The 18,585-nt window shown below is 50.6% G+C and overlaps 1 protein-coding gene across 1 annotated transcript in view; it reads right to left on the reverse strand.

The window, feature by feature from the left end:
• The window catches only part of LOC107107531 (enkurin-like), a 37,654-nt gene extending 24,603 nt beyond the window's left edge, over positions 1 to 13,051 (reverse strand). Inside the window, exon 1 of the mRNA XM_015407841.1 lies at positions 12,991 to 13,051. The gene's annotated coding sequence lies outside the window, so the exon portion shown is untranslated. The remainder of the gene's footprint in view (positions 1 to 12,990) is intronic.
• Between the last annotated feature and the right edge of the window lie 5,534 nt (positions 13,052 to 18,585).

The raw sequence follows: 18,585 nt of genomic DNA on the forward strand, positions 1-18,585 counted from the left end.
CAGGACACTAGAAGCCCTCCCACTGTTGCCCCCCCCAAGCACCAAGAAGACAGAGCATCACTTGCCCCAGAGCCCCTATCTATCCCTTGTGGCTAATAGCCACTGATGGACCTCTGCTCCAGATGCTTATGCAACGCCTGAACGTATTTCTACCCAGATGTCAACATTTGCCACTTTTCTGACTTTTGCTGTGATGTCACACATGGCCGTGTGATCCAACACAGCAAAGAGTCAGATCCTCTGGATCCGTTTGGTTCAAAGGCTGCCCTGGAATTCCCACCTCTTGAGGAAACAAACCAGTACGTGATAGCTCAGTCTTTTCTTCCTTCCTCCTCTGCTGTCCCTTGTGCCTTTTTTATTATTCTGCTTTGACTTCAAGTCCTGGAAAGGGCATGGCCCCGCCTATCTCCTACAAGGCTGCTGTCTTGGCCTTCAGCCCTCCTGATAAGATGGGAATCAGCAATTAACTGGATCAGCGATTACGTGAATCAGCAAATACGCAGCAGGTCCCGACGTCTTCCCTCCAGGGGGTGCCAACGACCAACGCCAACTCTCCTCTCTGTTATTATCAATCCGTCATCTGCAGGCTACCTGTGAAACTGTCGCAGGCCTCCTCGTCACATAACAATACTGCGCTTCTTTCTCTCAGAGTTTGCATAACGAAGAGTGAGTCCAGCGGCACCTTTAAGACCAACAAAGTTTTATTCAAGGTACAAGCTTTCCTGTGCATGCACGCTTCTTTAGATACTGAATGCACACAAAAGCATATACCTTGAATAAACCTTTGTTGGTCTTAAAGGTGCCCCCGCTGGACTCGAACTTGGTTCTGCTGCTTCAGAACAACACGGCTGACCCCACCTGAATCAACCTGCATAACAGGGAGCTGCTGGAATGGCCTTGGGCAGGAACGCACAGGAACAGAGTTCCGGCTGGCTCCCAAGTTGGCCACACCCAGCAGGAACTCATTGGCATAATAGGCCACACCCAACAGCAGAGACTCATTAGGATTGGCTACATTAGGGGTGTGTGGCCTAACATGCAAAGGAGTTCCTGCTACAACAAAAGGCCCTGGGTTTGGACAACAAACAAGGTAAACAGAATAAGAAGCAAAAGGTGGGTGTGGCTGGATGACCACACTTCTGGTAACATGGGGATGTGGCCTAATGTGCTAATGAGCTGTGCTGTCAGGGGTGTGGCCCAATATGCTAATGAGTTTCTGCTGTTGGGTGTGGCCTATTATGCTAATGTGTTCCTGCTGGGCTTTTTCCACAAAAAGAGCCCTGGTTGGGGAAGCCTACGGCGAGGGGAGACCACCTGGGGACCCTGCCTCCTGTCTCTCCCACAGGTGTCTATTCAAGAGATAAGACTGCTTTGAGCCTATGTGGCAGAGGAGGCTACAAGGAGACCTCCTGAAAAGGTTCAATCAAACCCAAAGGATGTGGGGCTGAGAACCAACGCTTTCGCATAGAAGGACAGACAAGTGTTAAACCCGTTTTCATGCAAAAGTGTTCAAGTATTTTGATCGTGGCGGGCAAGGAGATACCTGACGGCCAGAAACACGCGATTTCCTCCTCGACACAACACGAGGGCCTTCCCATTTCACCCACCGCCTGCTTTCTAGACTCAAGATTCAACTGTAAATCGAAGCTGTCCAGCTTTCCATAGTTCTGAACGAAATATGTTCTTTTGAGTCTGGTATTTAGAGTATTCCCTTTAACCTTTTCAATGCTTTATTTAGGTGTACACCCTAATAAACGTTTGTATGCTGTAAATATTAATTTACCTGCAGCTGGACCCTCTTAAACCGCAGCTTTCCATAGTTCCAGCCGAATCTGACAGACAAATTCAACTGTATCCCCCAAGCAGGAAAAGGTTGTCCAGGGGAAACAGGGGGGAAAGAATGGGCGGCCAACCGTCGTAATCTCAGGCCAGGTATTACATTACAGAGGCCTCTTGTTAACAAGTAGGGTTCCCAGCTCCGGACTGAGAAATCCCTGGAGATCTGTGGATGGAACTGGGGAAGGTGCGGTTTGGGGAGGGGAGGGAACCCAGGACCCAGCAGGGTATGATGCCAGGCAACAGTCCACCCTCCAAAGCAGCTGTTTTCTCCACGGGGGACTGCTCTTGGCCAACTGTAATAGCAGGAGATCTTCAGCTGCCACCTGGAGGTTGGCAACCATAATAACTACACTGAGGGCCCCCTCCACAGTAGCCGTCTTATCCCAGGGGAGTTATCTATGCTGTCTGGAGATCAGCGGTGATTCTAGGAGAACTTCATGCTATACCAGGAGCAATGCCTCCCTCTAAGCTATGAGCAGGTATTCTACTTTGTGAGCTGCTGGCATTAAAGTTATGAGCGAGGGATTTGGCTGCTGCATAAATGTGTGAGCCGGAGGCTAAAAAACTGTGAGCTAGCTCACACTCACTCAGCTTAGAGGGAACACTGACATGAAGGCTGGCAATTAGAGTTGCTATTTCCAGCTAGGAAATTCCTGGAAACTTGGGAGCGATGCCTACGGAGGGGGGAACCTGGGGAACAATTTCACCCAGACTCTATGGTATACCATAGAGTTTGCCCTCTGAAGCGGCCATTTTCTCCAGGGCAAACTGATCCCTGCAGTCTGGAGATCAGTTGGAATTCTGGGACAATTCTAGGACCTGCCCCCCCCTGGGAGGTCGGCACCCCCAGTCCCTTGCGAGCCCGTCCTTTGTTTTTAAAATGCCACTGCACCCCCAGTCAATTCCTGACCAAATCTTCTGGTCCAGCTCCATCCGGAAACAGAGGAAAGGCTCCAGATCTACCTGGCTCCATTTCCCCAGGCTGTAGGAGGTGAGGAAGACTTATCCCCAAGGAATCAGGAGCAGAGATGGAGAGGGACAGAGCTGGGAGGCAGGGGCATGCAACAGAGAGACCTTCTCCTAAACAAAGGTGATTTCCAGATGGGGGGGAGGGGGAGGAAGGCTTGCGCGGCTCCCCCCACCCAGTTAGGGAAACGCTGCCGCCACAGATGCTAAGAGTTTGCCCCCTCCCAACAGTAAACAGCCCACCCTGTCGTGTGAGTTTCCTCTGTAGTGACCTCGCCTCGCCACCTACATCCGTAAAAGGCCTCCCTCGTATGGCACAGCCCTCCCCCTCTGTACGAAGAACATGCGCTGGGGATTGGGTCCTGTGCAACAGGCCTACACCTGTGGGGGGGAGGAGTCAGAGACGCACGGCCCATGCCCTTGACTTGTGCCAACGGGGAGGCATCCAGAAGTCGCAAGAGTACGGCCGCTAGAATACTGCATGCGAGTTACTGGAGAAGGGAGGAGATGCCGGCAAAAGAAGAACTAATGAACAAAGTACTAGAAGTTGCTAAAATTGACAGATTAACTTTAATCTTGAAAGGACACAGAGAGGACAAATTTGAAGGAACATGGTCAAGACTTTATCACTGGTTTGAAGAACTCAATTATTGAAATATGTTATAACCAAAATAGAGGTTAATAAGAAGATATTAAATATTGTCCAAAATGTGGACAGTATCATATGGCATAGATGTATGAACAACAAATCATTTACTCAAAGTATGAAAGGATGCTCCCACTTTGTTAGTGTTTAGTATGGTTTGTGTCTGTTTGTATGTCTGTTGTGTATGTTTAATAAAACAAATTTATACTCAAGAAAGATTAAAACCCCCTTCCCCTCCTTTTCCCCTCCCGATGTAGAAAGATCACCCCATCGCCCTATCCTCCAAGCCGGACTGCCTGCCAACCAGACGGTGGTGGTTGGAAGCGATGTGGAATTCCACTGCAAAGTGTACAGCGATGCTCAGCCGCACATCCAGTGGCTGAAGCACGTGGAGGTGAATGGTAGCAAATATGGACCAGACGGGACTCCTTATGTCACGGTCCTAAAGGTTGGTAAATGGCAATGTTCCCTCTACGCCGGCTGCGCCCTAGCGGTGGGGGCTGCGTTCTTGAGATGTTCCAGGAATATCTAGAGTGTCCTGAATTTAAAAGTATAAAGAAAACAGTCGTGACTGTCTGACCCACGAATCAAGCATTCAACAAGACTTGCAAAGACCACGCTTGCTATGTTATCACCGTCTGAAGCACTTTTTTGTTGTTGTTCAGTCGCACAGTTGAGTCTCTTCTGTGCTTAGAGTTGTGATTACAGCCTCCTCGCTGGGGGCGCTCTCTCTCCCGTCCGAGGCCACGGCCACCACGTGGAACCTGTAAGGAGTCTCCGGCCTCAGTCCAGCCACCCGGCAGCACCGACTGCTTTCCCCTACGGTCACACTTGTCCAGCTGCCCTCCCCGCTCTTGCTTCCCTCTGCTGCCTCTGCGTACTTCACCTTGTACTCCTTTAGATCCACTCCCTCTCCAATGATGCCGGGGCTCTTCCACGTGATGCAGACCGCAGAAGAGGCCACCACTGTATTCTGAGGCTTTCCAGGCGGACTGGTGGGAAGCGTTTTCACCACTTCGCTCTTACTGCTGCTCTCGCCAAGGCCCGGCTTGCTCCGGAGGGCACACCGGAACTGGTAACTGGTGTTGGGGAGGAGATCTCTCACCACAAGGGTCTCTGCTCCGTTCGCTGCGCTCAGCCCTGTCCAGCTCTCCTGTCCCAAGATCCTGTACTCCACAAAACAGCTAGACATGGAAGCTCTCCCGTTCGTTGCTGGCTCAAACCTGAGGTGCACACTGTCATGCCGGACTCCACCAACCACGGGGGGGAAAGGCCTTAACGGGGGTTCAAAGTCACGGCTAACCAGCTGTCCTTCTTTGTACAAGTAAACGGAGATCCCAGGATGGTCCACATCAGGAACAGAGGAGATGGTGAACCGGATCTTGCCCTGTTCCTTATTAAGACTGGCGAAGTTTGCAAATGACTCCATCCGTTTTCCCTCCGTTCGCTGTGCTCAGCCCCGTCCAGCTCTCCTGCCCCAAGATCCTGGACTCCACAAAACAGCTAGATATGGAAGCTCTCCCATCCGCTGCTGGCTCAAACCTGAGCTGCACACTGTCATGCCGGACTCCACCAACCACGGGGGGGAAAGGCCTTAACGGGGGTTCAAAGTCACGGCTAACCAGCTGTCCTTCTTTGTACAAGTAAACGGAGATCCCAGGATGGTCCACATCAGGAACAGAGGAGATGGTGAACCGGATCTTGCCCTGTTCCTTATTAAGACTGGCGAAGTTTGCAAATGACTCCATCCGTTTTCGGGCTTTTCTGATTACCGCTTCTTCCTCAAACCACTGCTTGGGTATCCGTTTCTCGTATCCCGGAATGGCCGATGATGGATCAGAGGTTTTTTGGATCCATTCTTCCAGATCTAGGAAATACGGCTCTTCCATTTGCAAGGATGTGAATGTAAAGGACACGACATACTTAAACCGGTGGTCCAGCAACACTTCTTTGAGTTTGCCTTCTGAAGGGACGACGTCTACGCCCTTCAGCCTGGTACAAAACAGCTTCACACAACCCATCTCTGCGCTTTTCTTGCTCAAAAATTCAGAGAGCTGTCTTGGATGGAACGGCGACTGCTCTTTCCGGGTCAAAAGTTCTCTCAGAGCCCCTTCCTCCTGCCCGCCTCCTCGGATGGATGGCAGGAGGTTCGCCACCCGCTCTTGGAAAGTCTCTCTGTACCGCTTGCACAGCTCTCTCCGTTTGCAAAGATGTGAAGGTGAAGGACACGACATACTTAAACCGGTGATCCAGCAACACTTCTTTGAGTTTGCCTTCCGAAGGGACAACGTCTACGCCCTTCAGCCTGGTACAAAACAGCTTCACACAACCCATCTCTGCGCTTTTCTTGCTCAAAAATTCAGAGAGCTGTCTTGGATGGAACGGCGACTGCTCTTTCCGGGTCAAAAGTTCTCTCAGAGCCCCTTCCTCCTGCCCGCCTCCTCGGATGGATGGCAGGAGGTTCGCCACCCGCTCTTGGAAAGTCTCTCTGTACCGCTTGCACAGCTCTTGGAAATGCCGGACCTTCTCACCCAGCAGAGGGAAAACTATATCACAGGCACTCACCAGCTCTTGGCACTGCCCTTCGCAGTCGCTCAGCTGCTCGACGGCACTTTGCACTCTTGAGACGAGGTCGGCGCTGATCTCTCGGACCAGCTGGGCTGCCCGGGGGTCCAGCTTGGCCAGGGGGTACAGCCAGACCTTGACGGGAATGGCCTTCTCCCCCTTCTCCCCCAAAAGCCTGGGGAGATCAGCATAGATCTTCATCGCGTCAGGGTCAGTGATCGGGTTGCTCTCTAGACTCACATCTCCATAAAACGTGCATTTGAAATCTTCCGTGCTTGTTTTTTCTTTCTCTGGTCTGTGGGCAGTCCCCTCCCCAGCACGGACTTTGTTGCAGAAGCTCTGAAGGTTGGTTCTTAGCTCCCTCTCAATGTCATCCTTATTCTCCGTCGAAGCCACTTCCCGGTCAAACACAAAGAAAGCCTGAGCACCGTACAGCACTGCTGTGACCACGTGGGTGGCCTCACCCTGGTCAAAGACACCTGGGTAGGCAAGGTTCTGGGGTCCCAAATGCGTCATGGTCAGCTCCTCAAAGCGGGTGGTGATGGAGGAGTGGAGGACGACCCGGACTTGGTTTTTGGATTTTGTGGTGTCCCTCAAGTATTTGGCAGATCCGTTCACATCCACGTGCCCCCCTAATAAACTAGCCCTCAGCGGCAATGTGAGTTGGAGAGCAGAGGCCAAGTGGTCATAGTTGTCAGAAGCAAGTACTTGAAATTCGGTCTTGGGCTGAGGTTTCACATTGACGTGCTTCTGCAAAGTCTCGGGGTCCCACAGAGTCACTCCTGCAAAAATCCCCAGAAATTCACCATCAGTAATTAACAGATTTGGGTGGCAAGTCCATGCATATTTACAGGAGATGATAAAAACCACTGCATTGAAGGAGACCCAATTGCAAGGAAACATGAACAGAACTGGGTCACGCATTTGTGTTCATGCTGCCAGCTGAAGGAAGGGAAATGGGAGCCTGAAGTGAAGGTGAGCCCTGCGGGAGCCTGGGGAATTGCCCAGGGAGACGGCCCCAAGACACACACAGCTGCTGGCCAGATTTCATAGGGGAGCCATGCTCCTTCCAAATGACCTCGCCCTGGTCAGACTGCAAAGGGTCTGGGAAAGAATGGGCACTTTCTTGCTTAAACGCCCAGGGCAACTACAGCGACAAACTACAGCAGTCAGGCCAGCGGGACAGACGCCACCAGTAAAATTAGAGATCAGGGCACTAAAAACGATAAATACACGTTGATGGGGTCTAACCTGGCAGAGACTGACCAAGAGAGAGATCTTGGAGTCGTAGCGGATAACTCACTGAAAATGTCAAGACAGTGTGTGACTGCAATAAAAAAAAGCCAATGCTATGCTGGGGATTATTAGGAAGGGTACTGAAAACAGATCAGCCCATATCATCATGTCCCTGTACAAATCGATGATGCGACCTCATTTGGAATACTGTGTACAGTTCTGGTCACCACACCTCAAAAAGGATATTATAGCTTTGGAAAAAGTGCAGAAAAGGGCAACTCGAATGATAAAAGGGTTGGAACACTTTCCCTATGAGGAAAGGTTAAAGCGCTTGGGGCTCTTTAGCTTGGAGAAATGATGGCTGAGGGGTGACATGATCGAGGTTTATAAGATTTTGCATGGGACAGAGCAGGTTGAGAAAGAAGTCCTTTTCTCCCTTTCTCACAACACAAGAACTCGTGGGCATGCAATGAAATTGCTGAGCAGTCGGGTTAGAACGGATAAAAGGAAGTCCTTCTTCACCCAAATTCTTCACACATGGAATTTACTGCCACGGGAGGTGACAGCAGCTACAAGCATGGACAGCTTCAAGAGGGAATTGGATAAGCATATGGAGCAGAGGTCCATTGGTGGCTATGAGCCACAAGGTACAGATAGGAACTCTCAGTCTGGGGCAGGTGATGCTCTGTAATCTTGGTGCTTGCGGGAGGAGCCAACAGTGGGAGGGCTTCTAGTGTCCTGGCCCCACTGGGGGACCTCCTGATGGCACCTGGTATTTTTGGCCACTGTGTGACACAGAGTGTTGGACTGGATGGACCTTTGGCCTGATCCAACATTGGCGTCTCTTATGTTCGTATGTTCACAGGAGAGATCAGACAGCAAAGTAGGATTACAAGCCAGGGGGAATAATGTAGCCAGACATTCTATCTGCCTGCCTGCCTGCCTAGGGTGAGCCCAGCCAGGGGCTTTCCAGGCAGATGAGAAGCAGAGGTGGTTTGCCACTGCCTAACTCTGCAGAGTCTTCCTTGGAGCTCTCTCCTCCAGGTACTAACCATGGCTGGCCCTGCTCAGCTCCCGAGATCTGACGAGAGCAGGAAGTGCCACGCCCCCTCCCCTGGGAAAAACCTGGAGTAAAACATTAAGAAAACAATGCAATAAAGTAATCAAAGTGCGCAATGAAGGATATTAACTCAGAATAATCTGTCCCCTTCCAGCCCCACATCCAGCAAGAGCTTCCTTATTATTTCTTCCGCCTCGTATAACCCGTCAATAAACAACGGTTATTCTGGTGTCACTGCGAGCTGCTCTTCCCGGTCTCTTTGTAAGGACGGAATTATTTCCTTATTACCTGTGTCAGTTACGACCGAAGGATCTCCAGGCGCCATTCCCATCCGAGTACCTCAGGAAAACGTCAGCTCTGCGCCACCTTCTCACCCTCTTGCAGCCGCGTCTGGCCCCTGCTGCTTCCACACCTTGATTTTTTGTCCTCAGCATTTCCCTCTCTTCTCTACATTCCCTTGACACATATGTGGGGTGGGCAATAACAACCCACTCTCGGGATTCGGCTGGCTCCAAGCAGGTGGGCGACTGCGCATCAAGCCGCCCTGAGCCTGCCTTTGGCAGGGAGGGCGGGGTATCAATCAAATTAATTAATTAATAAATCATATGGGTCATGCGTTTATTCAATCAATCAATGCCACCTGACTTCCCCACACCACACACTTGTACTTTACATAGCTATTAAAACTGAAACTGAATATTAGAGGAATATTCTTCCTTCCTAAGTACTGCACCAACCATGCAGACACACACAAAAGCCTCCTACCAGGATTAAGGCAGGCACTAGTAAGAACATCCCAGGAGCCCTGCCGGATCAGAGCAGCGAGGGTCCAACAAGTCCTGCACGCTCTTTCACACACAGGGGCCAGCCGGTTCCTTTGGCAGGCCAACAACAGGGTGCAGAGGCTGAGATCTTCATAGAATCATAGAATGTTAGAGTTGGAAGGGAACTTACAGGTCATCTAGTCTAACCCCCTGCACTCTGCAGGAGCATAGCTGAAAGATGGCCCTACATACCTACAACATACCCGAAAGATGGTCGTCCAGCCTCTGCTTGAAAACGTCCAGCGAAGGAGCACCCACCACCAATGTTCCCACTAAGCTGTGGGGTCTTGTGAGCAAAAATTCTACTTTGTGAGCTACTGGCATTAAAGTTGTGAGCAAGCAATATGGCTAGTGCATAAATTAGCTTGCTCTGGAGCCATCCTTCCTGAGCTAAGACAAAAAATGTGTGAGCCGGAGGCTGAAAAACTGTGAGCTAGCTCACACTAACTCAGCTTAGAGGGAACACTGCCCACCACCTCCTCCCGAGGCAGACTGTTCCACTGCTCAACCACTCTTACGGTTAGGAGTTTCTCCTGATATTTAGCCGGTAACGACTCCCTTGTAATTTCATATTTCGTAAGAACCTCAGAAGAGCCCTGCTGGGTCAGACCAGGGAGGCTCCATCTAGTCCAGCCTCCCGTCTCACACAGGGGCCAACCTGGAGGGCCAAACAAACACAGCACAAAGGCTAAGGCCTTCCTCTGATGGGATTCTCAAAGTCAGTCACTGCCTCTGAATGTGCTTATGAATGCTCATGCACCCCACTCCACCCCCCACCCCAGTGACAGAGCGCAAGTGGCAAAAATCACAAGGATGCAAAAACGCAGCTTGTGCCCTTGGAATGTGGAATCGGTGCACGGTGGGAAGGAGACGGCAGAGGAGTGAGGGACAGCAAGGAATGAATGGAGCAAGCAACCACAAAGGGAACCCGAAAGGAAGAAGGCCTGATATCACTGTGGCCATAAATTGAGGTCGGATTGTGGCTTTGGGGCCTCAGGAAGCCTCTGGGGGCCCCACACAAGCATCTTCTTGCCCTTCCTGATTCGGGGGGTTGAATCTGCGCAGGAGAATAAAAGCTCTCATGCAAGCAATGCTCCAGTTCACGGACAGGCAATGGAAATCCTTTCCCTGCACATTACGGAGGACCCTTCCTCCGCAGCCAGAGAAAGTAGCGGAGTGATTCCTCTTTCTTCCCACGTTGGAGGATGTGACCAGGAAGGAGGCGATGGGGAAGTGGAGCATATTTGTGGGCGCAATGGTGCTTATGAAACTAGAAAGTGCATCTAGAATACAGAAGGTCGTGGCAGGCCTGAACTCTCCTGCGTTCCACTAGAAAGGTCAGGGTGGTTTGGGAACAAACAGACTTGGGTCATCTACATTAGAATATAACATAAGAACATAAGAGGCGCCAATGTTGGATCAGGCCAAAGGCCCCTCCAGTCCAACACTCTGTGTCACACAGTGGCCAGAAATACCAGGGGCCATGAGGAGGTCCAGCAGTGGGGCCAGGACACTAGAAGCCCTCCCACTGTTGCCCCCCCCAGCACCAAGAACAGAGCATCCCTTGCCCCAGAGCCCCTATCTATACCTTGTGGCTAATAGCCACTGATGGACCTCTGCTCCATATGCTTATCTAATTCCCTTTTGAAGCCGTCCATGCTTGTAGGCGCCACCACCTCCTGTGGCAGTGGGAGGGACAGATACAGCCCGCAGATTATCTGGAATTTCTCTTCAAGCTGACCTTAAATTAATTGAAGAGAAGAAGAAAAGAGAAGAGAAGAGGAGAATGGATTTATACCCCCCGCCCTTCACTACCCAAGGGAGTCTCAGAGCAGCTTACAAACTCCTCTCCCTTCCCCTCCCCACAACAGACAGATACCCTGTGAGGTAGGAGGGGCTGAGAGAGCTCTGACAGGAACAGCTCTTTTTCAAGGAAAGCTCTGGCAGAAGTATGGCTTGCCCAAGGTCACGCCAGCCAGGTGCGAGTGGAGGAGTGGGGAATCAAACCCGGTTCTCCCAGATTAGAGTTGGCGCACTTAACCACTACATCAAACTGGCACTGCTGGGTATGCAGTGGGCAGATAGTTTGTGTAAATTTACACAAACAAACCACTCAGTGGGGAAGAAGGGTAGGTTTTAAACTTTTCTCTACCGTGAGGACCCTCAGAGTGGCTTACAATCTCCTTGCCCTTCCTCTCCCCACAGCAGGCACCTTGTGAGGCAGGTGGGGCTGAGAGAGCTCTGAGAGAAACTATGACTGGCCCAAGGTCACCCAGCAGGCTTACACGCGGAGTAGGAGGAGGAGTGGGGAATCAAGCCCAGTTCTCCAGATCAGAGTCTGCTGCTCTTAACCACGACAGACGTGTCTATGTTTATTAAGAGCTTTTTTCCTGATCCTTTGTGTTCTTTTGGGGGGGGAACGTTCGAGGGTTTCCCCCCAGAGATATTTATAAAGTGGGAACAAATATTTTTCTTGCATGAAATCCTTGGCCAGCTTCCAGAAATTCTCTTTCCTTGCTGGGGGGAGGGGAGTGCACCAAAACTGAAGCATTTGGATCACCTCCACTATACCCGACCAGGTGGGAGAAACTTTTGTGTTCTGTCTTGTGAGCTGGGAGGCCTCTCCTCACTTTGTGCCCAGCTGGCTATGGGTCTTTAGAAGCAGTTCAGTCCAGTCTTTATTATGGCCCACAGGCCATTCAGAAGCGGAACAAAACAGAGAAAAACACCAGTAAGAACATAAGAACATAAGAGAAGCCAATGCTGGATCAGGCCAATGGCCCATCCACTCCGTGTCACATGGTGGCCAAAAATACCAGGGGTCATCAGGAGGTCCAGCAGTGGGGCCAGGAGAACACTAGGAGCCCTCCCACTGTTGCCCCCCCCCAAGCACTAAAAATACAGAGCATCACTTGCCCCAGACCGAGAGTTCCTGTCTATACCTTGTGGCTAATAGCCACTGATGGACCTCTGCTCCATATGCCTATCCAATTCCCACTTGAAGCCGTCCATGCTTGTAGCCGCCGCGACCTCCTGTAGCAGCGAGTTCCGTGTGTTAATCACTCTTTGGGTGAAGAAGGACTTCCTTTCATCTGTTCTAACCCGACCGCTCAGCAATTTCAGCAGTATAAAATTAACCTCTATTTATGTAAAGTTGTTTTATGAATCGATTGTTTTATGTATGTTGGTTTTATTAACACTGTGAGCCGCCCTAAGCCGCTTCAATGGAAGGGCGGGATAAAAGCTGAATAAATAAATAAATACATAAAACCTATCTATGCATCACTTGTCTTAAGAGACCTACAGTTAAAAGGTTAGAATCTTGGTCAGTGATGCCCTGGGCATTCACTCCGCTTGCATTTTAATTGCAGAGTCCAGAATCTTTGCTCCAGAAACAGTGGTTGTTTGGTCAAGCCCTGCCAATAAGACGGTTAGAGGTTTCTTCCCAGAGAACATTTTCATATTGGACAAGAGAGGGGCTGCCTCTGCACAGAGCCTAAAGCGAGCCAGTGTTTCCTTCAGGTTAGCTAAGCAGCTTGTAACAACATCATCTTGTAATAACATCATGTGCTGTGTGACTACAGTTTTATACTTAAACTTATTTTAATGTTGTTTATATGAGAGTTTTAATGTATATTTATAGCTTTGTTGTTAGCTGCCCTGAGCGGCTGAGATATAAATCTAAGAAATAAAATAAATTAACAATCAAGATCTACAATTAGATGGGATGTGTTGGTCTCTTCCTGACCGGAGTGCAGAAGGAAGCGCGTGGGAAACCTAGCCCGCCTAAGCGCACGGCGACACCTGGGAGCGGTCCAGAAGGCGGATGTGCCTCTCGGAGGAGTCGAACGTACCTGGGACGAAGGTGTCGCAGCGCCGGTCGTAGAGCATCCCCAGGTGCAGCGGGCGGCCCAGGGCCGGCAGCTCGTTGTCCTGCGCCACCGGGAAGGTCATGGCCCCCGCGGGAGGGAGGGGCGAGCGGCCGGCCGGCCTGGAGGAGACCGGCGATGTCCTTCGGACGGGCGCCAGGTAGGCTAGGCGAGATCCCCGTCCACCACCGGCAGGGCTGGCTCGGCTGTGCGGCCGCCTCCCGCGCCCCGTCGGAGGGAAGCGCGCCCCGGTTCCGGGACAGGCCCGCGGGAGGGAGGGAGGGGCCCGGCGCTTCCCAGACGGGGCTGGACTCGGCGCTGGCAGCAAGCCCGGACGGCGCGGCCCCTCCTCCGAGTCTCTCCCCCTACAGAGCGGTGGCGGCGGCGCTCCCCTCCTCCGAGGGCGGCGCTTCCTAACACGCCCCCGCCCCCCGCCTTGCTTCTCGCTGCAGCGCCGTGGGACTTCAGGGGCCGCTGGTCTCACGTGTGCTTATTCTTTCCATGTAGTTCTTTACTTCATATCGTTCAGAACGATTCGTTCTTACACGCCCAGCACCAAGAAGACAGTGCATCACCTGCCCCAGCCTGTGAGTTCCTATCTATACCTTGTGGCTAATAGCTACTGATGGACCTCTGCCCCAGATGTTTCTCCAATTCCCTCTTCAAGCTGTCCATGCTTGTAGCCGCCACCACTTCCTGTGGCAGTGAATTCCAGGTGTTCATCACTCTCTGGGTGAAGAAGGACTTCCTTTTATCCGTTCTAACCCGACCGCTCAGCAATTTCATTGGAGTGCCCACGAGTTCTTGTATTGTGAGAAAGGGAGAAAAGTACCTCTTTCTCTACCTGCTCTTTCCCATGCATAATGTTGTAAACCTCGATCACGTCACCCCTCAGCTGTCGTTTCTCCAAGCTAAAGAGCCCTAAGCACTTTAACCTTTCTTCATAGGAAAAGTGTTCCAACCCTTTTATCATTCGAGTTGCCCTTTCTCCTCCTGCAAGCAACTCTCTTCATTTCTGCCCTCTCTTGCCTGGAAAAACAGAGGCAGGCATAACTGTTTTAACCTCAAGCAGAAAAGAAAGCAACCAACAAAATCATGCCAAGAAGAGGTGAGCTATTACGATGCTGTATCCAGACCAACTCCACCTGTACACAGGCCGCTCTTGAAGAATGCAGAAGCCAATGCGAACAGGAAATGTACTCCTGAGAGGGTCACCGAAGGGGGGGGGATCCCAGTTCTCCAGGCAGTGGTCTGGCTGCAGATCCGATGGTCAAGGGCCGAACAAACAAACATTTTTACCATTTCAGCAAAGTTCTCAGTGTTGTGTAGTTGAGAGAAATAATTCTGAGCCACTGGATAAGTGCCCAGAAATAAATCTTGCCATGTGAAGAATGAACGCATCATTGGTTTGCAGTGTTGCTGCAGGAAAGTTAACTCTAACATAAGAAATGCTCACAGTGAATTGCATGTCATTGGGCTTGTATGTAATAGGATTAGGCTGGCAGAAATTAAAACCAAGTACAACTCTGGAACAAAAATGAAAAAAAGAGAACATCATAAAAACCCTCCTAGGTTCGTCTAGTCCAGCATCCCATCTCACACAGTGGTCAACTGGTTCCTCTGGAGGGCCAACAACAGGGCAGAGAGGCCGAGGCCTTCCCCTGAGAAGAACATCAGAAGAGCCCTGCTGGATCAGACCAGGGAGGGTCCATCTAGTCCAGCTTCCCGTCTCAGTGGCCAACTAGTTCCTCTGGAGGGCCAACAACAGGGCAGAGAGGCCGAGGCCTTCCCCTGAGTAGGGTTGCCAAGTCTGGGTTGGAAAATACCTGGAGACTTTGGGGGTGGAGCCAGGAGAGGGTGTGGTTTGGGGAGGGGAGGGGCCTCAGCATAGTACAATGCCATAGAGTCCACCCTTCAAAGCAGCCATTTTCTCCAGGGGAGCTGATCTCTGTCGGCTGGGGATCAGTGGTAAAAGCGGGAGATCCCCAGGCCCCACCTGGAGGCTGGGAGGCCTTCCCCTGAGGTTGCCTCCTGGCTCTGGGATTCAGAGGTGGACTGCCTCTGAATGTGGAGGTTCCCTTCAGTCACCGTGGCTAGAAGCCATTGATAGACTTATCCTCCAGGAATATATCCAATCCCCTTTCAAAGCTGTTTATTCCTGTGGCCATCACTGCATCCTCTGGCAGCAAATCCCACATTTTAATCACCCTCCAGTTAATATAAGTACATCAGAGAAGCCAGTGTTGGATCAGGCCAGTGGCCCATCCAGTCCTACACTGTTTTGTCACACGGTGGCCAAAAATGCCAGGGGCCATCAGGAGGTCCACCAGTGGGGCCAGGACACCAGAAGCCCTCCCACTGTTGCCCCCCCCAAGCACCAAGAACACAGTGCATCACCTGCCCCAGCCTGTGAGTTCCTATCTATACCTTGTGGCTAATAGCTATGACCACCGTTGGGCCATGCGGTCATGCCGAACAGCAGAGCTTCGCTCCCCTGAGAACAATAGCCGAGTGGATCCTAGCCTGCACCTATCAGAGGGCCGGATCCGCGGCCGAGAGCCTATGGGACTCTCGGCCACTGTAAATAACCTATAGTGAAGTAAGGGGTGTGGTTTGGTGGTGGGTTTTCTGGGCATAAATACCGGCCTGCGAGCCGGGAGTCCTTGTCTTGTTCTATCCTAATAAAAGTACTTTGCTGAAATCACTCAACGTTTCTCAGTACTTTTCATTAGTAATGCTTGCTTCTGTGTCCAAGTGGGGGAGGGGGTGCCAGGCAGCTTGCCCACCTCACCCCCACAAGATAAAACAAGAGGAAGGGAGAGGGAGGTTTGCAGTGTAGCAATTAGGTCATCAGACTCGGATGTGGGAGATCCAAGTTTGAATCCTCACTCTGCCAGGGGAATTGGCTGGGTGGCTTTGAGCCAGTCATTCTCTCAGGCTAGCCTACCTCGTGGGGTTGTTGTTGTGAGGCTAAAGTGGAGGAAAGGAGCAGAGCGTTGTCAGCCACTTTGAGTTCGGATCAGGGAGATAAAAGAGGACGTCAGCCCGTCAGTCTCTGCAGGGATCTCTCTCTCTGCAGGAAGCCAAACTAGTCAGGCGTAGCGGCAGAGCAGTGTGGACACAGCACAGGTGGAAGAGGGCAGCTGCCTGGCCGTTCTGGGAATGGGCACTGTGAGGGATGAGACCCCCCCCAACAGCACTGCTGAGAAAGAGGAAGAGATTTCTGAAAATGGACGTCTTGTGTCACCACAAAGAAATCTCCTCCTTCCTGTGACTCCTCTTTAAAAAAAACCCTTTGCTACCTAACAGCTCTGTGGTGTGTGGACATTCCGTTTCCCCTAAACAGTATCAAATACCATAAGGGGAGGCAAGATGGCTATCAGTGCCAGATCCCGGAGCTGCGTCTTTCTGCCCTGAGCACGGGGTTGGCCTAGATGACCTCTGAGGACTCTTCCGGTGCTAACACTTGATTAGTTTGTATAAAACCACCCAGATGGAAAAATCCGGCAGACAGAAAGCCTAACCAGGCAAATAAGGGGCACCTCCACCATCTCTTCCCCGCGCCAGTTGCTGGGTAAGAATAAACAAATGATGAACTGTAAGCGGGGGGGGGGGGACCTAGGGGGCTTTGAGGGTGATGGGGGGGGCGGGAGACCTCACGAGGAAAGGCTGAGGGCCTTGAGAATGGCCAGTCTGGAGGAGAGGAGGTTGGGGGGGGGGACACACACGATATGCCTCTCTTGGGAGTATTTCAAAGGCTGCCCCTTAAGAGGAGGGCCGGGAGCTGTTCCTCTGGGCAGCAGAGGAGAGGAGGACTCGCAATGTGATGGGTTTAAATGAAGGGGGGGGAGGTACCAGCTGGACATTAGGGAAAGCTTTTTGACTAAGTAAGAGTTGTGCCACAGCGGGACCACCTGCCTCAGGAAGTGGTGAGCCTCCCCCTGCCTGGCCGTCTCTAAGCAGCGGCTGGACAAACCCTTGTCAGGGATGCTCTAGGCTGATCCTACATTGAGCAGGGGGTGTTGGACGACTAGATGGCCTGTATGGCCCCGTCCAACTCTGTGTGATTCGGTGATTCTATGCTTCATCTTGGCTTGCTGGCATCAGGATTGTTCCTCCTTCTCGGACAGGGTCCCTGGATGTTAGTTCTTCATACGACCAGCAACATACGACCAGCCCCCTTCATACGACCAGCCCTGTGATAAAGCCGGGCCTGCTATAGGGTGGTGTGTTGTGGGGGGGTTGTTTTTGTTTGTTTTTCAAGTACTGGGCATGTAGCGGGATCCAACCCCATATTTCCTGCTGGATCTGTTGGCTGCAGTTCAATATAAAAACCATTTTTGTTTTGACAAGTAATTCTATTTTCAGATCAAATTTGTGGTTCTGGGCTACTGAGAGGCCCCGAGAGGAAGGATTTATACATTTTATTATTTTTTCAAAATATGGATACTCCACGTTTCTTCTTGGCTAAAGGCAGTTCCTGAATTAGAGACCTTGTTAAATCCCAGCCATAGCAACCTGAGCTGAGTTAAACAATAAATATATACACTGCAAAAATCTTTTTTTATATAAATTAATGTGTTCGATTTGTTCCATCTTATAAAGTGCATTGTGTGCTGTTTATAATATCTTAAAACAGGTATATATTCATTACATGCAATATCAACAATAATAATCAATTCATTATGTAAATCCCAGTCAAATTCCGTTTCACCGATCTTATAAATATTATGGGCAATATATTGATGACATCTTTATAATCTTTTCACCCCAACACAGAGCGGGAGAGTTTGTCAACTGGTGAATTTTGTAAGTCTACACGTTCCATTTGCTCATTGTCATCATGACTGTACGAATATTCAATTTTTGGATGGTGAAACAAAATAATTCCACCGTACAAGTGAAAGTGTGTTCTCAACCCACGGAGAGGAATTCATTCCTATATTACAATGCAATCCAAAGCATCTTCAAGAGAATTTATCTTACAGTCAGTTTTCACAGTTGACAAAAGAAGAGACTGAAGAAGTGAAGAGATTGGATTTATACCCTATGGCCCTTCACTACCCGAAGTCTCAGAGTGGTTTACAATCTCCTTTCCCTTCCCCTCCCCACAACAGGCACCCTGTGAAGTAGGCGGGGCTGAGAGAGTGCTCTGAGAGAACTGCCCTTGAGAGAACAGCTCTGAAAGAACTTGTGACTGACCCAAGGTCACACCAGCAGCTGCACATGGAGAAGGGGTGGGGGATCAAACCCGGTTCTCCCAAATTAGAGTCTGTGCTCTTAACCACTACACCAAACTGGCTCTGCCAGAACAAATTATGAGGTTATGGCTGAGTCTCTTGCTGGGCAGGTGGGTTCCCCCATAAGATTATTCAAGGTTGATGATGATTGATCACTCTCAATGTTAAGAAAAGCAATTGTTATATTGTTAAGCTAATATTTTTACAAGCAGTGTATGACCTCCAACTCTTGGGTTTTTAGTGGGTTTTCTTTTGTAGATCCCCTCCCTAATTTCGTTGTGGTTTTTAGAAAATGTAAATAAAAAATCCCCTACGGGGGGCAAAAAAAAAAGATTATTCA

Source organism: Gekko japonicus, unplaced genomic scaffold (genome assembly GCF_001447785.1).
Source record: "Gekko japonicus isolate JY-2015 unplaced genomic scaffold, Gekko_japonicus_V1.1 scaffold3446, whole genome shotgun sequence".
In the NCBI taxonomy this organism is placed as follows: Eukaryota; Metazoa; Chordata; class Lepidosauria; order Squamata; family Gekkonidae; genus Gekko; species Gekko japonicus.